Raw genomic sequence first — 20,940 nt, forward strand, 5'->3', positions numbered from 1 at the left:
TTTAAAATATGACAAAAAGTGCAGTTCTATAGATCAGAAGACCTGAATTCTAATTCGGATGCTGCCACTAGCACATTACACATATAAAGCCTTCCATGTATAGATAGGAACTTTATTTTTATTTTATTTTATTTTTTTAGAGAGAGTGTATATGAGTGGTGGGTAGGAACAGAGGGAGAGAGAGAAAGAGAATCTCAAGCAAGCTCCACACTGAGTGTAGAGCCAGACCCCAGGCTCAATTTCATCACCCTGAGATCATGACCTGAGCTGAAATCAAGAGTCAGATGCTTAACCGACAGAGCCATCCAGGCACCCATAGAAAGGAATATATATATACATATTCTGAAAGTTATACAAGCTATAAAGTGACTGAGGAGAAAATATTCTTTATACTAGGAAGAAAGATAATAAATCATGTCACTTTGATGCTTTTAAGGAGATAGGTAGAGAATGACTGAAATAACATATCCGATGGATGGGACATGTGACACATCCAGATTCAGATCCCATGGGGACTTGGGTGGTGGGAGCCAGTTAGTATTTTATTTACGGTTGTAGTAACCAATAGTGGCAGAAACTAACAATGAACAATGAAAGCTCAAGAGAGTTTAGATAACTTAGAAATAATTGCAGCTTTATATGGGACTTGCAGCTTAAAATCAATCAAATCAAATCTCTCAGGTACCTCAGACTCAACATGTACAAAACTGAGCTGCTCATTTCTTACCCAGACTTGCTCTTTCTTCCGAATTCTCTATAATAATCTTGCTGTATTTATCTTTCTCACCTTTGATTATCAATTGATCTCATAAAATTTCTCTATCTCCATCCCCTGTTCTAGCTTCCTACTCATGAATCAGAAGACTAGAAAGGAAGCTTTGTACTAAAATATAAGCCCCATGACCTGAAGAATTTGTCTTTTTTTACTGCTATATCCTCTATGCCAAGAAGCGTTTTGGGCACACATAAAATATATGATAAATATTTTTGGAATAACTGGATTCAGATACGAGTTTGCCTTTTACTTATTTTACTTGCCTTTAAGATGACTCCTCTGAGTCTCAGCTAGACACTTGCCCTGTGGGACTTTAGTGCTCAACTCTAGTCCCTATTACAACCAGTCAGAATCGCCCATGAGAGCCTGGGGCCCTCTAGTCTCTTCCATCCACCTTTTAACCCCCTAAACTCAGCATAGTGCCTGGCACAGGGTCAATATGTATTTGTTGAATGAATAAATAAATGGATGCATCAAAGTCTATCTCCTCCATCTCTCTGGCTCAAGCAATCTCATTGCTCACATGAGTCACAACAGAAGCTTTCTAACTATATGGACCCTTTCTAGAATGGCCATCCTTCCAGACTATTTTCTGCACTTCAGCCAAAATGAGCTTTCTAAAACCAAACTTGAGAATGTGTCTGCCCTATTAAAAACCCTTGAATGGCTCCCTAATGCTTTGGATAAAGCCTAAATTCCTTGATGTATCTTATAAAGCTACTTTTAACCTAGTTCTTTCACCTAATCTACTTTCAAGCCCTATTTACACTCCATTCTCCAGCCATGCCAAATGTTCCCTGTTACCATGAGCAAGTCATGCCTTCTCTTTATCAGAGCTTTTCTAATTGCTTTGGCCTAGATCACTGACTTCCAACCACCCCTCTTTCTTGGTTAAGACATTTCTCCTACCAAGAAGACATCCCTGACCCCTCAAGTCTAGATTAAGTATGAATCCTATGTGCTTCCTTTGCTGTGGAAATTTTTAGCACACAGTATTTTGTTTATGTATTTCCCCATCTTCTCCTCTTGACTATTAGATTTATAAAGACAACTATTGCATCTGTCTAACTCACCACTAACTTCCACAGAAGCTACTACAGTGCCTGGCATATGATAGATCCACAGAATATTGGTTGGATATTCTATTGGTTGGATAAATTTTCCCCCATCAGTTCAGAATAGCTTATCAAATTAATTCATCGTCCTTTTGGATGACACGGGAACCCGAATGTGAAAAAAAAGGAAATAAAGGAGAGGTAAGTTTCAGGAGGAGGAAAGAGTTGAGCATTTGTTTAAAAGCAAAAAGTTCTGAATTAAAAGTAGCGTCAATCAGATGCAAGTAAGAGGACAAGCTCGGAGGGGAGAGAGGGGTCAGTGGCCATGGGATATGGCTCCAATAACCATAGCAGGATAGTGCAGACTGAACATTGCTGGTGACTTCAAATTGAGCCTGCCCAGTAAGAAATGGGAGACTTTGGGATTAGATCTAGTTGTCAGTTCTGGGAAGAAGTCCAACACAGAGGTGAAAGAAAGGATGACAATAGTTAATAATAGGTATTTGTTGAATGAATGAATAAATAAATGGATAGATGGATGAGTGCAGATTCCCTCCAATATTCTGGATAATGCACTCAGCTTCTGGGAGGCCCACAAGACAGTAATACAATTTCCCAATGGAAAAACTGGCTTGACAGTAAAGAAGTCACGGGAAGCAACATAGTACAGGGTGAACTGTTTTCTTGTATCCTCTTTCCAGATATAACATACAATGCCAGGTGATTTAGAGCTATTATCTCACTAAAACTTCTTTGGAGTAGGCACTACTATTCATTCCATCTTGCAGATGAGAAAATTGTGACTCTGAGAAGAAAATAACTCGCTAGTGATGGATAATATTAAGATTCAAGTATATATCTGTTTGTCCCCAAGCCCAAGCTCTTATTCTCCAGCTCTCTTGCCTTGCATCAGAATAAACACCATATATTGATGTTTACTCTCTACCAGGTCAATTGTATTAATTATCTCATGTAGACCTTCCTACAACTCTAAGAGTTAGACACTGAGACTTAAAAAAGTACTTCCCTGGGGTGCCTGGGTGGCTCAGTGGTTGAGCATCTGCCTTTGGCTCAGATCATGATCCTGGGGTCCTGGGATGAAGTCCCACATCGGGCTCCTTTCCAGGAGTCTGCACCTCCCTCTGCCTGTCCCTCTCATGAATAAATGAATAAAATCTTTTAAAAAATTAAAAGAAAAATACTTGCCTAATGTCAGTCAGGTAATAAGAGTGGGAGCTGGATTTTAAATCTAAGTCTGCTTGTCTCCAAAGCCCAATGCTCTGCATTGTTACCCCTCTTTCAAAAATCTTTACCAAGACAGGGGTCCTGGGTTAGGGCCACATGATTAACAAGGATGAATTGCAATAAAGTCTCTCAGTTCTGAGCTAGAAGAGAAAGGGCTTGAATCCTTCCTGCAGTGCTGGACATAACTGATATGAGTAGGGGCCAGTCAGAAGGGGTCAAGGGGGTGAATGGACTACAGGGAGAGGTCTATGAAGGGAACAGGAGTGCCAGGCAATCTGGACAGAGACTTCCCAGAGGACCAAATGGCTCCAGGCCTGCAGAGTTGATGGATAGATATCAAGCCAAGAATGAGTGGCTGCTAAAAGAAATAGTAAAAGGGAAAAGGAAGGATGTGGATAAAGCAGTATAAAATCATCTTAACCAGCTAAAGTTTGATTAGCAAAAGCTCTGGCTATAAACCAAGACACATTTCCACATTTATACATGTTTCTCTTTCTGTGAAGTTTATATCCTATAACTTCATTCATCTTTCTGCAGTGTTGTGATGAAACAGAATTTTCACTGCTATAATCATTTAATGAAGAGCATATCTTTTAGGTTATGTGGACACAGTCATATACCAAACAATCCAGATAAAGAGACTGGGGAATGATATATATATTTTTTTAACTCCAAGAAAATATCCACAATGATTTAGAAGAAATCAGCAGCGTAGTGGTTGTGATAGGTTTTCTCTCTCCTGGGTTTGTCTTAATTGTTTTCTCTAATGTTTGTAATGCAATCGGATCATATTAAAAATAATAATGACTGTTAATTAGAAGATTTAAATTAGGCTGCAAATATTTTTCCTTTCTAATATGCTAATTGCCAAATAAGAAAGTCTGTGTAGAAACTCATGGGGAGGGCATCCCCGGTGGCTCAGCGGTTTAGCGCCGCCTTCCGCCCAGGGTGTATATCCTGGGGTCCCGGGATCGAGTCCCGGCATTGGGCTCCCTGTATAGAGCCTGTTTCTCCCTTTGCCAGTGTCTCTGTCTCTCATGAATAAATAAATAAAATCTTAAAAAAAAAAAAAAAAAAACCTCATGGGGAAAATCTATCAGATGTGGAAGAGGTATCTTGATGTAAAAGTACCAATAAGCAGCTATTTCCTTTGTTTGTTGTTTGTCTGTTTCACAAGTTCATTCTGTAGGGGGAAAAAGTCAGCAGATGATATTGGTTAAGAGTTTGGCAATATAGCATGGCAAGTGTGATAGATTAGGAGTCAGGAATCAGGAGTTAGGATGTGGGTATATGCTAACTAGCTATGTAACTTTGGGCAAATCTCCTCCCTTCTGTAGGCCTTTTTGTCTCATCTGTAAAATACAGTTTGGGGATAGAACATTGCTATGACCCCTCTCTATTCTGAGATACAGTGATGCTAAGCTAATGAGTCTAACAGCTCTAATATGTTAAATGTTGGTGTACTGAAATCCTAATTGCAAGTCTAGCTATGCCACAGTAGTAGTTATGATCATAATTCATATCACAGGAATTCCCAACTGCTGACCATTCACCCCCCTCCTTTGATCCCTAGTTTTAAGCTGTTTCAAAACAAGGAATAATGCTAGAATGGAAATAGAAGCCAAATTCCCCACGGCACCCTGAGAGTAGTCCTGTAGCACCTGCTTCTCTATTCTGTTCATTAAAATAAAAAAAAAAATAAAATCATCCATGTCCATCTGGCACCATTCAGAAGTTGCCAACCTGGCATCATTCATGGGGACTAAATTCACTGACTCTTATCTAAAACAAATTTTATACTTTTTGTTCATAGGCTCAGCATGAATGGAATCAGCAGGTTTTGTTGTAACCAGTTTAATTCCAATAAGCAAACCACATATTCCATACAATTAATTTTGCCCTATGCTCTTCAAAACAGATTACAGAAATGGCAACTTAATTTTGGAGGGAAAATAGGACAATCCTACCAGTGCTTAGTTCTTTTTTTTTTAATGACTAGTCATTTGAAATCTAATGTCATAATAAATGACTCTGTTAGAAAATGAAATAAATATACATTCAAAAACAAAACAAAATTATTATTTAATTGGATGCACATAAATACTTTATAAACTACTGAATTTATAAAATAATGGCCAATTAACTTTTTTAAATAAAAAGTGACTGTGGCTGTCTACATAGTCTCAGGAACCTGAATAATTATAAAGGCAATAAAGAAACTGGAGAACACTGCATATTCATCCCAATAAAAATAGTACCCTGAGTGTGTATAACTAACCTAATGAGCTGGTTAAATGTTTCTATAACCATTACCACATGAAAATTAAAATTTCTGTTTATTTTTAAAACATTGTCAAATATTCATTTGGGCTCTTTTTTTGACATTTTTCTGAAAAGTAAAAATTTAAAAAAAAAACACTAAAGCTATTAATGCTTTTAATTTGTGCAAAATTCTGTAGTGTCTCTTATGTAAGCTCAAGGTGAGTTGTCCTGTATAAATTTTGTTTCCATCAAATGGAAAAAGGTAATCTTTTCTTGAAAATGTCATAATATCAATGATCTGGAAAAACAGGTTAGGGTACCTAAGAAGGTTTTTCTCAAGAGAGCCCTAAGTAGATTTTTCTCCAAGAAGAGAAGTCCATGATGATGTCCAATCCTGAGTAGAATCAAGACTTTGGTGTGAAAGAAGATATCGAATCCTTTGCCCAGAAGGGTCCTTTGGTATCCTTCACAGCAGACATTGTTCCTTGCCTGGCACTTAAGAAAGTTTCTTCTCAGCAGTAATACCCTGGGGAAATAGAAGACAGAAAAGACAGTGAAATGTGGGCAAATTACATAAGAATGATGTGGAAGATACAGTCTCCTCCCCTGCTCTAGGCACCGCAGTTCATCAAACTCTGGAGATCATCTCCATCTTCTTAGGGCAACTACTTTCCAAAAGTAAGTTGGGGGGGTGAAATGGTGGAGGAGTCATGGGGGTAAACTTGATTCACAGTTATGAATTGTTAGCATTACAAAAAAAAAAAAAAGAATTTAGAGCCAATGAAACTTGTATTTAAATGAACATTATCATATGTCTCCCTAAATAAAAACAGATTAATAACTACAATTTATTATGCACATGTGTCAGGCATTGTTGTATGTACATTACATACACTAATTCACTTAAAACTCCCAACCACTCTGCAAAGTAAATGGTATGATCTCTTTTTAAAAGATAAGGAAATTGAGGCTGAAAGAGATCAAGCAATTTGCTTAAGGTCGCCAGGGATAGGGCAGCCCCTGTGGCTCAGCGGTTTGGCGCTGCCTTTGGCCCAGGGTGTGATCCTGGAGACCAAGGATCGAATCCCGCATTGGGCTCCCTGCGTGGGGCCTGCTTCTCCCTCTGTCTCTCTCTCTCCCTCAATCTCTGTGTCTCTCATAAATAAATAAAATATTTTTTTAAAAAAAGGTCGCCAGGGATAAATGATAGAACTGGAATTCAAATTTAAGTTTATCTAATCTAAAGCACATGCTGTATTCGCCAATAACAATATGTGTTATCAAGTCCACAAGATTATAAAAAAATTAAATGTTAAGTGTTAAAATCCAAACAAATTTGTTCACAGGTCTTCTAGTTCCATCTGTCAACTCGCCTAGACAGCAAGAATAGGAGAGAAGTTATAAACAGAAGAATTAGAAGACAGGAGGAGAACTAAGATTAAATGGGGGAAAACCTACACTAGCAATTCCTAGGCATAACCTCAGAAAAAAAAATGTGTCTAATTAATGTGCTAAAGCACTAGATACAGTGGCTATTGCTGTGTTTAAAAAAAAGTAGAACAGAATGTTTGGCATGAATCTCTTTTTGTGTTCCCGAATGACAGCATTTTATGCATTGTTGCCTTTTTGAGGTTACAGAATAGAGAAGTCCAGGATTTAACCTCTTGGCTTTGTATTTGCATTTCTCAGAATTATGTTAGTGTGGCTTGCTGTAAACAAGATAAAGGCAAAAAATACCTACACTGAAAATCCTCTGGGAAACAATAAATAGTATTCAGAGTAAATCTACAAAATTTATCACAGACATACACACTAAAAGGATGCTTTTGGCAGCTCTGCACACCTTTATTCACCTACATACAGAGAAAAAAACAGACCTGTTTTCTCATTTACCCTCACAGTGTTCCTTTGAATTAGGAAATACTTCACAGTAAGAAAGACTAAAGCACACCGCTTATAAAAAAATTGAACTTCATGTATTAGATTCCCTAGTATTTTTATTCTCCTTTTGTTTTGATTTGGTTTAGTTTGGTTTTAGAAAATTATTTTATCATCTCAAAAAGATGAGGTTTCTATGCTGAAATTTCTATGTTGAAATATCTTCAAATATTTGGGTAAATAAATTAAACACACAGCTAGTTATCTGGTTATGATTATTCAGTGGTTGTTTAAAAAAATAGTAATGCTATTTCTTTTACATCTATTAAATGTAGGCAACACGGGAGATTGAAAGATTAGTAAGATTGCATACCTGCCCTAAAGAAGCTTAGAATCTATTAATATAGAAAAAGTGAATGTATATATTAAAATAATAAAGTAGTTACCATAATATTTGTGGAATGTCTAAAGAGGGGAAAAGATTATTACTAGCTAGGTGATAAGAAATGGCTTGATGGAGAGGCAGCCTTTCAGTTGGCTCTTGAAAGATGGAAATTATTTCATAGAGACAAGATGGAGAATGAAACATAGCAGCACTCAGAAGCATGAAATATCAGCAGAGGCATGAAGTTGGGATATTTTAAAGCCTATTTGGGAAATGCCATATATTCTACTTGAACTATAACCCAAGATATAAACGGAAAATATTCCCAGGAAAGTAAATTTGGGTTGACATTTGGAGACTTGCACTGACTGCCTGCATAGACAATTATGAGGAATATAAAGAGTGAAATTATTTGTAGAAGGAATGCAGTGAGTTCCATTTTTTTTAATGAGTTCCATTTTCAGGTACTGGGGCCACTAAGTCATAGAGGCTGAACCCCAACAAAGTGGAAAGCAAGATGATTTACCTGAGGTGAATTTGATTAGAGAGGAGAACAGAATAATTGCAATGAAAATGCTATCCTGGATATGCAATAGTGTCGGTCCAGCTGAAATTAGATAGCATGAATAGATGTTGGACCCAACAGCATGATTTTGTCATTTCATCCAACGAAATTGGAACAGAAAAATGAGCAATATGAGTAGCTTATGGTTGATGATGGATCTGTCAGAAAGTCAAGACTGCAAAGAATTTTAGGATGTCACAGGAAATACTGAAGGCAAAATAAATACACAGGATCAGTGGCCTTGCAGAAGAATGAGAAGTCCAGGACTTGGGGATCACAAAAGGGAGAAGCAGAAAGAGCATGCATGAGGGAGGAGAAAAAAATGGTTGTTGGCGATCAGAGGAAGAATCAGAGACAAGATTTTGGTCACAGAACATTATTTCCTGGTGATGGATATCAAAGTATGTTTATGCCAATAGTTAATTGCCAATTTTTATTTGAAAGTTTAAAAAGCAGAAGAAATAGTCAAAAAATATGGAAGGATTTTTTTTGAAGGTGTGGTGAAAGAAACTAGTAGAGGATGAGGAGGGGAAGTGATAGAGTAGATGGGTAAGAGAGGAGCTAAACTGGAATAAGTATGTATTCCATAAAAGACAGAGTGGGGAAGAGGCACTGAGTGTCACAGACATGAAGGAAGCCAGAAGACCCAAGCATAGAGCTGTAGGGTAGGCAAAATTTTCTTAATTAAGTGGCTTGGAGACTCAACCAGTCCCAGTGGACCAACCAAAATGTGAGTGTATCAGTTTGCCAGGGCTGATGTAACAAAGTACCCCAAACTGAGTGGCTTAACCAACAGAAATTTATTGGCTTGCAGTTTTGGAAGCTAGAAGGTCAAGATCAAGGTGTATGGTTGGACCCTTCTGAGGGCTATGAGGGGGCATCTGTTCCATACTTCTCACCTAGCTTCTGGTCATTTATTGGCAATCTTCAGTATTCCTTGGCCTGAAATGTCACCTTCATAACTGCTTTTGTCTTCATATGGTGTCTCCGTGTGTGTGTGTGTGTGTGTGTGTGTGTCCAAATTTTCCCATTTTATAAATACACCATTGTATTGGAATAAGGGCTTACAGGCTTACACTACTACTCCAGCATGACCTTATCCTTACTGGTTACATGTATAATGACTCTATTTCCAAATAAGCTCATATTTGAGATATTGGGGAATTAGGAGTTCAACATATGAATTTTGAGGGAATATAATTCAACCCATAATGGTGGACTTAGCAAAATGTTGGTAGAATCAGAGTTGTGAGATCCAGTCTCCTAAGGAGCTAAACTTGGTTTTGATGTCTTCTCACAGTGTCTAGAAGTGGGGAGAACGCAGGTAAAGGCAAGCTTCTGCATGTTTGGCCTCATGCACACAGCCTTTGGATAATTGACTGCAGTACTTGCTTTCTATCTGGATGCTTAGACATTCATATATTCATAAACACAACCTGTGTGCATATAACTGTCTGCTGAAATGACTGGATACAAGTCATTCAAGTGCAAGTTTAGAAGTGGGAATAATGCAAAGAATGGCAAATTTGTGATATGATAATCCACTAGACAAGCATTACCATTCTATCCTGAATTCCCATCATGTTTTCTCTGCAAAGCTGGAAGGAGTTCAGCCTCAGGCCACAAGACAATCAATATAAGGTTGATGAACCACAATTAAAACATGTCAAGATCTAAAAGTTATTGAAGACAAATGGTCCTTCATTGAAGATGTTTCTCAGAAATAGAATAAAAGATAGCCCTGGGAGACCAGAAATCAGTTCTAGATAGGTCTAATCCTAATAATCCTTTAGGAAAAGCTGACAACATTCAAAAGCCAAGGTTTTTAGCCATCTAGAAGAATACTCACCTCTTATGCCTTTGGTTTTCCAAGGAATCCCTCAAAAGGATCTAAGAATTTAATAAGAAAGCTTGCCCTTTAGTGTTCCAAAAAATAATAAAAAGACTAAAGTGAAAATTTTATATAAAATGTCATGACGTATGAAACTGTTGAAAATACACATGGAGGATGACATGAAAGATTTTACTTTGATTTTTTTATTTTCACTTCTTAAATGATTCCTCATTCTGTTATCTATGTGATAATTAGAAAGGTTCCCATTAATTACATTTGCAATTTAGCATTCAGAGAAAGAGATTAAGTCAAAGAAAAATGAGGCTAGAATATTCTACTTCTCACCTGGCTAACGCTACTCATCTTTAGGTCTGGGCTGACTTCCCACTATAAGCCTTGCCCTCAATTTAAGTAAGGTTTCTTGAACTTTTCCTTCAAATTATTAGTTTCAGCTTGCATTTGTATTTTTGAAAATTGTTTAATTCCTGCCTCTCTGCACTAGATTCTAAACTTCTCCAGAGGAAGGATGATGTCTTGCTCGCCACTGTACCCCCAGTCCTAATAGGTATTCCACAAATATTTATTGATTGAGTAAATAAAGACTAAGGTAGAAGAACCAAATAGTAAACAATATTTACTCCAAGCTGCTTAACTAGATCTGGTAACAGAGGGAAGATAATAGCATATCTATTTCATAACATTCTTCTTTAAAAAAAAAAGATTTTATTTATTCATTTATTCATGAGAGACACAGAGAGAGAGAGAGAGAGGCAGAAACACAGGCAGAAGGAGAAGCAGGCTCCATGCAGAGAGCCTGACGTGGGACTCGATCCCAGGTCTCCAGGATCAGGCCCTGGGCTGAAGGTGGCACTAAACCGCTGAGCCACCCGGGCTGCCCCATAACATTCTTTATAAATTTATTTTTCCTACATCTCTCATCATTTCTAGGCCCTTGGTTCCTGCAGGGGATGGGCTGTAAGGAAGAAAGACCCTTTGGCATCATCACCACTCCCCCACTAGGAACCAAAGATCCCACTCAAATAGCCAAATGCAGATTTTCACACAACCTCAAAATATCGCAATCCCTCATTAGAGGACCAAAATGGGAGAGAAAATCTCTTTTCCCAAATCTTAGTAGCTAAGTGGGTTTAAAACCATATAGGCTGCCCAATAATCCTAAAACGAACACAGAGACAATGTTCACCAACAGCTAAAATAAGATAAAAACAAGGCTTTGCTCCACTACTTAGGAATATAAACTAGAAAAATAATCTCTTAGCAGATTCATGTAATTCTTGTCTGGTTAGATTTTTGACTAATAAAATGCCTTTTTCTGTAATTGAATCATTTATTTCCTATGGAAACATCCTACACTTCAAATTGGATAGACAGTGAATTTCAAAAATTAATGTCCCCTAAAGACAGAGATTTAATATTTATACACATAACACACACACACACACACACACACACACACACTTGCTTTTTGTGTGTGTGCAATGCAATTTTGAATCTTAGGAAAGCATTTCTACATATCAGGATTCTGCTGTAATTTCACTCTATGCACCAAGAATCACTTTCCCCGCAGTGAGGAGAAAAGCAAGTATTTAAGGGAAATATCTAGTCTAGAGTGAGCAGTCCATGTACTCTGGAGGCATATAGGACCTTTGTAACGCAAGAACACTAATCTATGGTGATGGAAGCATGGGGAGGGAGAAGTACTGATCTAACTTGTAAAGTGGAACAGCTTCAACCCAAGGCCAATGGCAATATTTTCATTCAAATAATTAACAAATAAGTCATATTTGATAAAGTGCTTGCAAGATTCTCTGACATTTTAAAATATCATTCAGAATGTATACTTACTTCATTTATTTGTCAAAAAGCTTTAGGATAGATTATAATAAAAGTAGACCATAGGTATATAGGGTCTTTAAATATGGAAATAAGAGAGACTGAATCATGGAAAAGAAAGATATTTGCAGAACAGTGGTTGAAAAATAACATAATTACCATTAAAAATTGAGCAGCGAATTTGACTCAGAGCATCCCTTTGGCAATGCATAAATGGAAACTCAATTTGTTGTCTAGCTCTCCTTGATTAAAAATCTCATGTCAATTGCACTAGAGGAAAAAAGTCTTTCTTATCCTAAGTTCTAGGAAAAATTTTCTACATGCCTTCTTATATAAAAGGGATATTGAATAATAACATAAAATACTCTTCCAAAGTGTTTCTGAAAAATGTAAAAATGTTTTTCATTCACTATTTCGTTATTTCACCCCTTAAATAAACTGGATATTAGATTGTAAGTCACTGAAGACCTTTCTAAGGGTAGCTAAGCCAATGCAGTCCAAATACTTTTGAGTGATCTAAGGGATAGACCTGAAAGACCGCACAACACTGTCATTCAAAGTATTTCAGACCAAAGATAACTCTGCTCCAACTATACCTAACTCAGAAGCCAGACACAGAAGACAGATCAAAGTTTTAGCTGCTTTGGTTGAAGAAGAAAGAGGGGAGGCCTGGGACCCTACCTTTACGTTATCCCTTGTACTTCACTCCCCTGCCCTATCTCTATCTGGCTAGCTCCAAGGTTTGGGTAAACCTCCCCAGAGGACTTTTCAAAAACCACTGTCCTAGAAGAAATGTTTAGTTAACTGGTCTTTTGACTATCTCTCAAATAAAGCCCATACCCACTAGCCTTTGACAGGTTCAAAATAGCAGTCAGCTTGAGCTTGTTAAACTCTGTGGAAAGATTCTAGAGTGTCGTGTTGTTGCAAAAAACAATCACATGCAAGATATACAGAATAGGGGAGCAGGATGTCCCACCGGAAATAGTTGCCAACTGGCTGCCAAAGAGAAGCGTTTTTCTATGGAGTCCCCAGCTACTGAAACAAAATAAATCAGAATCAAAGTAGTTTCCATGGCAGGTCTTAAGAGTTAATGAAGGGGTTAAAAATAAACACTTCAAAATATATGATTTTTTTCTCTAAATTTATAAGAATTTTATAATTATTGCTAAAAATTGAGAAAACTAAGAGAATGCAAAGAAAACATTAAACTTTATAATCTTATTTCTCAGAGAAAATCAATAATAATGTTTTATTATAATTCTTTTTTATCTTTTTTGTATGAATTGATAAATACTTTGGGGGAAAAAAGAGATGATGCTGAATACACACCTTAGAAATCTGTTACTTTTACATATTATATCATCAATGTTTTTCTACTTTATTAAACATTTTCCCACGGTATTATTTTTCATAGCCTCATGATAACTCTATAGTTCTAAACAATTTTTGCCAGTATTATCAATTGTGCTGCAATGCCATTCTTAGAAATACATCTTTTCTTACACACAACAATTTTTTTAGAAATGCAAATTTTTAATCAAAAGACAAGCCATATTTAAGCCTTCCCCCCCCCGCCCCATAATCAGTTTGCCCTCAAAACAAAACAAGAAAAACAGTTGCCCACTAGAGCTAGAATGGCTCTTGAGACTTACTGTGAGTTAGGCTGAGATGACTAGGGATTTAGGCCTCCACACTGATCAATCACTGGATAGGGGCCACCCAAGGAAAGGATGTGTCTCTAGATGAGACTTTCTTCCTGGATCCCTGTAGGTAAGATGGCCCCAGCAACTGGATCAGTAATTGCTTCATTAAAGGAGGACCTGAAGGTGTCCACCATCGAATGAATACCACCAGTGCTGTGGAAAGGTGCCTGGTTCCCCTCACTTTGATGGCACTTGCTATCATCAGTTATTTCAAATATTTGTTGTTTGAAGGGTGAGTAATGATGTCTTGTTTCTTGACAATTTGTACTTCCTTTTTCATGACTTGCTTTTTCATGGTATTTTCCCAATTTTCTGTGAGGGTTGTTTTCTAATGGGAAGGCTGATTTTTTTAAAAAGCCTTTTATATACTAGCAATACTAAATCTCCCATAAATAATGCAACTATTCTTTCTCATTATGATATTTGTATTCAATGTTTTATGGTATTTGGTAGCAGAAGCTTTTAGTTTACAGGGTCAAATATTCAAGTCTTTCTCTTTATGATTTCTGATGTGATAATCATGCTTAGAAAGGTCTTCTCCACCCCCAAGATTATGTAGATATTGTTCTGTATTTTAGTAGTAATTATATATGTACATATATACATATTTTTATATGTGCATATAAACATATAATGTTTAATTTATCTGGAAGTTCTTGATATTATTTTTTCTCAAGTAGTCCAACTGTTACAATATCATTTCTTAAATTATCTTTTTTGATGTTTTGAAATGCCATCTTCATCATATTCTATGTTCTTTTTTTTTTTTAATTTTTATTTATTTATGGTAGTCACAGAGAGAGAGAGAGAGGCGCAGAGACACAGGCAGAGGGAGAAGCAGGCTCCATGCACCAGGAGCCCGATGTGGGATTCGATCCCGGGTCTCCAGGATCGTGCCCTGGGACAAAGGCAGGCGCCAAACCGCTGCGCCACCCAGGGATCCCCATATTCTATGTTCTTATACTAATATCCAATGAATCTTTCATCCATTTTCAGGGCCCTCATTGGAAAATGATTCATAAAAAGTGTTCTCCAATGTATCATGCTGCATAGGATGGTGCCATGTATAAACATTTTAGCCAACGCTCCCTACCCTTTCTAAAGAAAAAATAAATTGATATAAAGAAATTAAATATTAATGGGAATATAATTTCCAATTTTGAATGATGAGTTTTAATCATATCCAGTAAATGCTTTACCTATAGAATGCTAATATTTTATTTGGAATCCTTATATACCACTTAGGCACATTTTGTTTAAATAGCTGAGATGATTCTTTCTCTATTACTCTAAGCCCCATGAGATTAAATCCTATTAAAAGTAATTCACATTAGCATCATTAAGAAGATAATCCTATTTGGCCTACATACAGTACTTTTTCTTTCTTTCTTTCTTTCTTTCTTTCTTTCTTTCTTTCTTTCTTTCTTTCTTTCTTCCTTCCTTCCTTCCTTCCTTCCTTCCTTCCTTCCTTCCTTCCTTCCTTCCTTCCTTCCTTTCTTTCTTTCTTTCTTTCTTTCTTTCTTTCTTTCTTTCTTTCTTTCTTTCTTTCTTTCTTCTTCTTTTAACAGTGCAATTTAGCTATATCTTCCTTTTCACTAAAAGAGAAGAAAGTGGAAAGTTAAAGGAACTTTAACTCTATTGTCTCTATTGCTCTTTCTGCTTTTACATCCAAAACATTCAGAAGCACGGTTTACATGGCAGTTCATCTCTACACAATAAATTGATAACAAAATAGAAGCTAGACATCACTTAATAAAACAATTTAGCTACTGAAATTTTATCCTGTGAAAAGCATCACAGTCTTTTACCTAAATAATGACTCTGTCTTACACATTGGGACACTTCAGATGGGGGAAAGGAAATGAATCTAGTTTGACTTCAGGCCTTGAGTTGTCTGGAAAAGTCTGAGATATGTTCTCTATCTCTCAAATGGTTCCTCCATGAAACAAAAATTATTCTGACTCACTCTGCCAGAACATAAACTCTATAGTTGGTTCAATATTAGTGTTCTTTCCCCAAGCAAACTTAATTGTCACTACAATAAATTTTTCAAAATTAAATTTAAAAAGCTGTTTTGGATATGCTTGCCTACTAGTTTTCCTTTTATGAAAATGTGCAGGATAATCATGTTGATATTTCCATTCCACCAGTTTCCTGACTACATTATCACATGCTAAGAACACATAACTAAAATCACATGACAAAATCTTCACAAATACACTGTAGGTATCCAGTTTGGGGCTGGGGATAAGGAAAACAAAATTTGATCAATTAGTTTCGAATAAATAGAAATGTCTTTATTTGCATCATAGATACAAATGCAGCACTGGTAAGGCTACAAGATGAGATTATCAGCTCTAAACCCAGGCTTCTTCTCTCCCCACTCTCCACTCTCCAGACTTCCTGAAAATCTACCTCCACCCCACACATCCTGTTTTTTCTACTTTTGTATTGACAGGAATAAGGCTTCTCCTACAAAAACTCTCTTCTCAATGCCCTCCATGACATCTCTGCATAGGACCTTGCTCTAACAACTAGTCTCCTCTTCTCCACCCTTCCCTCTCCATGGGATCCCAGCTTTTAGCTGGTAATATTCATGCCCTTACTTCTTCCAGTTTATCACGTATTATTTCTCTCCTTCTCCATAGAAAGAGCTGTCTATATTCTGATTTCATTTTCTCACCAACTTTTTCTTCAATTCACTAAATCCTTAGCACACCACTGAAACTATTCTTAGTAAGATCTAGTTACTAAATCCAATATATTATTTCCAGCCCTTGTCTTTTCTGTTCCCTCATAATATTTAACACTGATAACTCCCTGCTTCCTAACATTTCCTCCAATGTGTCTACATGGATCTCATTCCTTATTCTTTGGCCTCACTTACTACTCAGCTGCTTTGAATGGTTCCTTTACTTTCACCTGCTCGTTACACAGTAGTATCACTGACGTTTTGTGCTAGGCACTATTTTGTCCTACACACATTCCCAGGAGGTTCCATTTATTCCATGACTTCAAGCAGCTATCCACTTAAAGATCACAAATCTTAATATTCAATCCAAATTTATCTATTTTTTAAGCCTGAGACTGCCAAGTAGCTCCATCCAAATGTCTCATTATTTCTGAACATAACCACAAGAGACAAGATTACCTGCCACTTTGAGGCTACATGAAGAAGTAGCAATCTTTGCTATTTTAACTTCATAAGGTACAGGATTTGAAATACATGCATATAATTCATGTCCTTTAATTAATAAGCTAATGTATATATCACTATAAATGAAAAAATGCTGAAGAGATTTTTTTTTTACTCTGCCTAACATGATGCAGTAACTTTGACTTAAGAGAAATAGAACATAGGAAACAAATGGCCCAGTGAAATAATACATAATTTAATAATTCAAAACAAGTTTCTTTCAGATATCTTAGGTAGGAACTCTCATTTGCATATTTTCCCAATTGCTATTTTTGTCTTTCTTAAATTGGCAGGGTCACCTACCCCTTCCTTAATAATAACACACTATGTCTTTATTGTGAGTATAAATGCTTGAGTTAGTTAAAATGTCACCAAAAGACCAGATTCTGTCTTGTGGATAATAGGGCTTGAGATGACTTCATTATCTAAAAATAACAAAACACAGTAGAGTTTGCTGCAATGAAAACTGATATACAATGTTCCATAAATATATCTTGCAGGAGTCTAAGATGTTGATCATGCCTTCTTGGTATAAATGAAGGCTCCGTGAGTAATTTCTAGGCAGCATTATTTAGGTCAAATAGAAAATGGTACTAACAGGAAGCTGCTGGAAGCATTCAAGTTAAAGAAATGCAGATTTTGAATGTGGGCTTTATTCACAGTGAACCAATTCAAAACATTCTTGCTTTGACTATATAATTATCATGATATTTCTACTAGAACCTCACTATAATATCTGCTGTCATATGCCAGCAAATTTTGACGGCTCATCCTCAAGGAGTATTCCACAAATACTTCTCATCCCTTTCTCCACCGCTACCTTGGAACAAGCCACAGTAATCGTCCTCTAATCTGGACTATTGCAATGGCTTATTCGTTATTTCCCTACTAGCACTCTTGCCACCTTTTCAAGATATTCTCAGGTAGAGAATACTAGAAAATTCTTAGCTAGAGTTACTCTAGCTGTAACAGCTAGAGTATCTTCAGAAAACATAAGTAAAATCATATTACTCTTCTTAAATCCTCACTTAGAATAGGATCCAAAGCCCTTATAATAGCCTATAAGGCTCTACATGATCTGCTCGCCTCTCCACTCCCACCCCTTGCCACCAGCAGGGCTTCTAGATCCCTGTGGTTCCTGCCTCATTGACTTCTTTGCTGTTCTTGCAACACAGGAAAGACATGCTCTCCTAAGAGCCTTGGCTTTACTTAGAATATTCCTTCCCCAGATATAGCTAAATCTTCTGCACGCATTCTACACATATTTCTGCAGACCAAGGTTCAAATCCTAGCACAACCCACCACCAGTTCTCTGTCATGGTTACTATTCTTTATCCCAGTCTCTTTTTCCATGAAAGTGGAAATAATACTACATAATCAGGCCAGCCATTGATCTTGCAATTCTCTTTGCCTGGTAATCACTATGCCCAAATCTCTGCTTAGACCTAATTCATTTCCTTCAGGCCTCTGCTTATATTGTTTCCTTATCAGAAATCTCTGATCATCCCACATAACATAGCACACCCACCACCCCCCAGCCTCCATCTCCTTCACCCGGCTCTATTTTTCTTCAGAGCGCTTTTCACCACCTGCCATTTTATATATTCATTCGCTTATGGTCTATTTCCCCTCACTATAACAAAAAGTTTCTTTTTGATAAAGACTTTCCACTGTTTTGTTCATTCCTGTACCCCAGCATTTAGAATCCTGCCAAACAAATACTCAGAGCTTAACAAATACATATTTGTTGAATAAATTAAGGAGTGAATGAACATACACTTCACTTCAGGGAATCCATTCTGAAAATTAACCAGACAGGTTATTTCTGGAATACGACATGCTGGATTTCAGCATGACCCAAGTTTTGCCTGTATCATACAGTGTATGTCTGGAGAGTAGTAGCCTTTACTTCAGCATGATTCACACTATGTAGGCTCACAAGACGAACTAGAATGTAGCAAAATAAACACCAATCTAGATAATTCTAGCCCTCAGAGAAATTACAGTGGCTCAGAAATATACATTTTAATCATCTACAATAATGAAATTATCTAACGACCTTCTGAAACCTCTATTCCATCTGTGTGCGTGAACAGTTCAAGGCATTAAATCCAAACTGAAGGATATTTGATCTGATTATAAAAGCCAGGCAAGTGTGAAGGGATCTGCATTTAGTGGCTCAAGGACTGAAATGATCACAGTTCCCATGCTAAGGCCAGTTCAATTTCTTGTCAGCAGGTCAACTCGTTGTTTTCCATGAAGAAGCCCTTAGAGGTTACATATCTTTAAGTAAGAGACTCATTTTAATGAACTTTTTTCCATACTTAAAATGGCCTTACCACATATGTTTGCAACAAAGAGCCAAATGAAATTTAATCATCTCCAAGGTTATTTGCAATGTTTTATGTTGGGGATATGTTGGGGATAAATTTTTATATTAGAAATATATCCTTCTTTGAATTAGAAGATAAAACTCATCCTCTGGAGATCATTTCCTTGGCTAAAGCAATATGAATTCCCTAGCTGCTTTCTCTAGCAGCAAATCTATAAAGCTCAAATTAAATAGTGTAAAAAGGGCCAACTTTATTAGATCGCTAAAATAGATAACTTCAAAAATAGATTTTCTGGGAAAATGCTAAAAATTCTTTAATATTGAGAATAGACACCTTGGAGATTAGCCACATTTGTTAACTAATGCAGATTAAATTTTTGCCACATTATTTTTTCTATTCAGTGTAACTGTTCAAAATATCTATAATATATTGCAAGATTCTGAATGAGTAGCTTGGGGATTGGGTATTTTATAATAGGCTTAGTTTGTAAAGAGAATATAGGAAAGAAAAATGATTCTCATATTCATGTAAAACAGAGCAGATGACTAATAGTTGCAAGTCTATGTATATTAATATATACAGTATGTTTCTAAGTGCTATGTCTGTGTGTAAAGTTGGATTTTACAATGTGAATCCATTGTCAAACAAATCACTTTCATGCTGAAGATGGTGTAGAGAAAATAAATCAAGTCCAAATCAAATAAAACTTTATTCCATTCTTTCCCTCCAGGAATATCAGAATTCATTTAACTATCCATTTGTCCTAATGAAATTTTCTGTTGTACACATAATGCAGGTGAACTGAGCAGCATTCCCAATTTGATCTGCTCTCACAAACCAGAACAAACTAGACTGGTGGGGCAGAAAGCACTGCAGATCAAGTTACAGCCCTGGCTCTTGGGCCAACTCTTGCCTAAATCTGTTTCCTCATGTGCACTACAAAGCAAGTAAACCAGACACATCTCCTAGGGCCTCTTCCAGCTTTAAGTTGGTGTATTTCCCCCTCCCGCCCCTTAAAATAAATATCTCTAAAAGGATCGGAGGTTGGGGAGCGAGAGTTTGTTTTTTCAACAATGAAGGCAGCAATCATATTTTTCTAAAATTACAGATAGAATTTTAGACGTTGCCTACCCCCTGTTTGCAGAACTTCTGTCAAATTTTTCTTTATGAAATCTGATCATCTCTGGTTAAAAGCTTTTGCTTCTCTACTTGCTCAGTGGCTGACTTGGACATCTTTAGACAAAAATCCATATAATTTGTTTCATTGAATTACTGCTGTCCTATTTCCAGCCACCCTTATACATCCCAGAAGACAATATCCTGAAAAGGTCTATGTGTCTGCACATGCTGTTCCTCTGTCTCCAGTGTCCTTATTCCTCATTTCTGTTGTCAAATTCCTAAGGGATGCCCTCCACTGCGAATGCACAGCTAGCTATTTATTTCTATTTCTATCACAGACTTTACTATATTGTATTGTAACTTCTCTGTTCAAGTCTGTCTTATTCACTAAACTATTTCTTTTTTGGAGAAGAAGATCATGTCTTACTTATTTTTATGTTGCCAGTATCTAGCACCATGCTTGGCACATACTAAGTGTTCCATATATATTTGCTTTGCGTGAAACTGTAGATAGGTCTAGGCAAAAAAGAAAACCCAGTAAGTGTTATAAACTAGCTCCAGCCCCAGTTGCTGCCTAATGTTACTATAGTGACTTTAAAAGTTATAAAAACGTGCCCAGCAAACATAATATTCCTCCTCATAGCAAGTATAAGGATCAAAAAACATTCCTTGGGTGGGTTTATCAGTCAGAGAAAATTTAGCACGTCCTCCCTTATGCATTTTTTAAAATAGAGCA

At 36.8% G+C, this 20,940-nt stretch overlaps 1 long non-coding RNA gene across 2 annotated transcripts in view; it reads right to left on the reverse strand.

Annotated features, from left to right (window-relative positions):
• Window positions 1-4,913: 4,913 nt before the first annotated feature.
• Window positions 4,914-20,940, reverse strand: part of LOC144288548 (uncharacterized) — a 50,150-nt gene continuing 34,123 nt past the window's right edge. For both annotated transcript variants that reach the window (XR_013356484.1, XR_013356483.1), the window contains one exon: window positions 4,914-5,863. This is a non-coding gene — a long non-coding RNA (uncharacterized LOC144288548). The remainder of the gene's footprint in view (window positions 5,864-20,940) is intronic.

This window comes from Canis aureus, chromosome 18 (genome assembly GCF_053574225.1).
Source record: "Canis aureus isolate CA01 chromosome 18, VMU_Caureus_v.1.0, whole genome shotgun sequence".
Taxonomy (NCBI): Eukaryota; Metazoa; Chordata; class Mammalia; order Carnivora; family Canidae; genus Canis; species Canis aureus.